Source organism: Camelus ferus, chromosome 4, assembly GCF_009834535.1.
Source record: "Camelus ferus isolate YT-003-E chromosome 4, BCGSAC_Cfer_1.0, whole genome shotgun sequence".
Classification (NCBI taxonomy): domain Eukaryota; kingdom Metazoa; phylum Chordata; class Mammalia; order Artiodactyla; family Camelidae; genus Camelus; species Camelus ferus.
Window position 1 is genome coordinate 42,553,184 of NC_045699.1, and position 3,309 is coordinate 42,556,492.

At 42.5% G+C, this 3,309-nt stretch overlaps 1 long non-coding RNA gene across 1 annotated transcript; it reads right to left on the reverse strand.

The window, feature by feature from the left end:
- Positions 1-634: 634 nt before the first annotated feature.
- On the reverse strand, positions 635-2,466 carry LOC116663181. Its single transcript, XR_004319306.1, has 3 exons — positions 2,310-2,466; positions 2,050-2,192; positions 635-720 (listed from the first exon to the last, which is right to left on the reverse strand). It is a non-coding gene; the product is annotated as an uncharacterized LOC116663181 (long non-coding RNA).
- Between the last annotated feature and the right edge of the window lie 843 nt (positions 2,467-3,309).

Consider the following 3,309-nt stretch of genomic DNA (forward strand, 5'->3'; position numbering starts at 1 on the left):
TCCTTTTGTGGTTTGGTAATTTTCCTTTGTATTATCATGGATTTTATTTAATTTTTGTGGTACAGCCTCATTCTTTATCTCTTTCATGCTCACTTTTTTCTCATCTTCTAAAATAAGCCCCAATTGAGAAGAATCTAATGGTGACCTATTACTGTGAAGTAGCCATCCCCAAGGGCTAGAATGATCTGGAGAACGGTAATGGGATAAGAACCTAGGCTAGTGATTTAGAAGAGCCCATCATCTTCTCCACCAAACAATCCCAGGAATGTCTACAAACCCCAAAGCATGACCAGGACAAGGTTGAGAGCATAATTTTCTAAAAATTTCAGCCTCAGCAACAAGCTACCAGATCCCATGTGCGGGACACAGAGAAGGACGGAAAGAGGGGCACACCAGAGAAAAGTTACTTTGGGGGTGGTGGGGAGGGAGTACTGTGGGTGGAAGAACTAGCCACAAGGCACATACACGGGGTAAGGGGGCTCACCAGGGGAAGAGCACACCGCCACTTACACGTCCTAACTCTAAACTACGCGTAGTCCTTTACAGGATCTCAAATACGGCCATGGCAACCACACGTATTTTTAAACGGTTTGTCTGTGCAAACCTCTGCAGAACCCAAACTTCATGAAAAGCACTTGCCTGTCCTGACCAGCATATCCCAGAGCTGCAGGACTGGTCACTCTCCACCTATGATGAGAGTTTTCGTTTGAAAATCAACTCCTGAAAAGGAACAGAAGAGAACATGGAGGGCACAATGTAAATAATTTCATTGGTTTTTTTACTCTCGAGCCCTCTTTAGATGAGACAAGAGCCAATAAGCCAAAGTTCAGCGAGGAAGAGAGGGATGAACCTGACCTTCAAGGAGACTGCCCTTCACACACTAATTATAAGTCAGACCACACACATGTGCGTGGATGCATGTCTGCAGGCTGGCTGACTTGGGGAAGGATTTATCCTACAGACAAAGGGAACATCTATGTTCTATTTGTCCATGTAATTAGATAGACTCAGTCATATCTGTGTGTGTGTATGCACATAAATATGCCTACGTGTATATGCAAATATGCAGGTATATACGTGTGTGTAAGTATATGTATATATGTACATGTATATGATTTGTATGTATGCCATGCTCTCTAGCAACCAAACCAAATATTGTAGTCTTATTTGGAATCAAATTGAAGTGAGCTTTCAATTCTGTTATCTTGAAGGGTATAACAGAGAACCATACATTTACAAAGACACCCACTGTGAAGAGGGCAATCAATCTGTTCTAACATTTCTAGTTATCAAAATAAGAACTCTTTAGATGAAGGAGAAAAATAAGAAGAGGAGCCCAGCAGTCCCCAACCTCCTCTTCAACTCCTTTTTCTAATCATTATGCAAATTTGGGAAATCAGGACAGTATTTTTTCCTTGTTCTGAGAGATACTAATCATGTATTCTGTTGTGAAGGAGAGAGGCCATACACCTGGTGATGATTTTGACCATAATGGCAAGCTGGCCACCAGTAAGATCACTTGATCAACATCAGATGACACCTGATCAGAAAGGCTTCCCCTGGCACCTGTGTAAAAGTGCACCTCTCTCCCAAACCTCATTTTTTTAATTTGCTTTTCATCCATTTCCCTTTTTTGGGATGTACGTTCTTTGTGGGCTGGGGTTTAGTAGACTTTGTTTATTGTGTATCTGTAGTGCCTATGACATTATGTGACCCACAGGAGGGTTCAGGAAATGCTTGCTGCCTAAATGAATCTGTCATCTTTGGCTCTAAATTTGGCTTGGTTGATTGCACTGGGTAAGTAGATATCTAAGTCCTTTGTTAGTCTTCCTTTCCCCAATTTAGGCCTTAGGCAGAACAGAGGAGGATTATTCTATAGACAAGGACACACACACACACACACACACACACACACCCCTACCTATATACATATGTACTATACAGAGAGAAAGTGAGAGATCCGTGTATCTGTATATAATCCCTAAGGAAAACAGAATCAAGCTAAAGAAGGTCATTTTCCCATTATCCACTGAAAAAAAGGAACCATACCCAGGGTGACACTTGAATTTCCTTAAAATTCTTTCTTGCAAAGTCTCATGAAGAAACTGGACTTCCCCACTGCAGCGTCCGGGGTAAGCACTATCTTGGAGCCTTCTGGGAGCCGGAAGATTCATGATTATCACCCACCATGTCTGTCCAGGGGAAGAAAGCCACAGAGGATGACAAGGTAGAGCCAGTGTTCTTTCTAGTAAGTTATATGGCATGAAAATGAACAGTGTTCATGAATAAAAGTCTCTGAAACCACCTACCTACAGTGAAAATGCCGAGACGGACTTTCTTGAGTTGCTAACGACGCTGCCTTCACTAGCAGACCCCTGGGGCTTCCAGTCCAGGAAGGAAGCCATGCCTTCTGAGTCATACATCTCTTCATTCCTTATATCAGGAATCTGTTTTTTTTTTTTTAAGTCACCTGTTAAAAAACAAAATCTTTTGTTACCCATACACATTGCACAGTGAAGAGAAGAAAAATATGAACCTGAATCTACAGTCAATGCTGCTATGGAACAGAGCAGCCCCCAAAGGAAGTCTGTGCGCATTTTCCCTAACTTGGTAGAGAAAAACATTCTCCTATGTTCACAAGTATGACCTTTAAAACAATGCCCCTGGCAGATAAAACTCAAACATACATGTATTTCTACTGAAGATCAGGCCTAGGAGAGCAGTAGTTTGGGGCTTATGTCTGTGTCTGAAGCATCATTCCCAAGGCTCTCCTGAGTGCCGTGCGACCTCTGAAATCCCCACCAGAGCTTGTACTCCACCTCCCAGTCGCACTGGTTGGAATCTCTGAGGGTAGACAAGCCGCTGTCGATGCGGCTCTCGGGCAGGCTGTCAACGTCACAATTCATCCTCTGCATGGAATCACAGAGGGCCAGCAAGTCACAGTCCTCATCCATGTAGGAAGAGCGGGATGACAGGGGAGAGGACCACCGTACCTGAGGGCTGGCAATGCTCAAAAACGACACACCAATGGAATCAAGAGGACCAATATTCTCATTCTTGCCCAGAGCCACAACGAGTCCATGATTAAGCATCAGGGGAAAAAAAATGCTCAGAGCAATATCACTTCATTCTATGCAACAATCATTAAGATAAAGACATTTAAATCGAACATTTAATAAATGAAGCTATTTTTTAAAAATCACCTCCTTTATTTTTTGATACAAAAAAAATTAGAATGCCCAGGAGGTAAGTGCAATCAATCTCAAGTTGTGTTAAGAAAAATGTATAAAGGGGTGGGATCAAGATGAC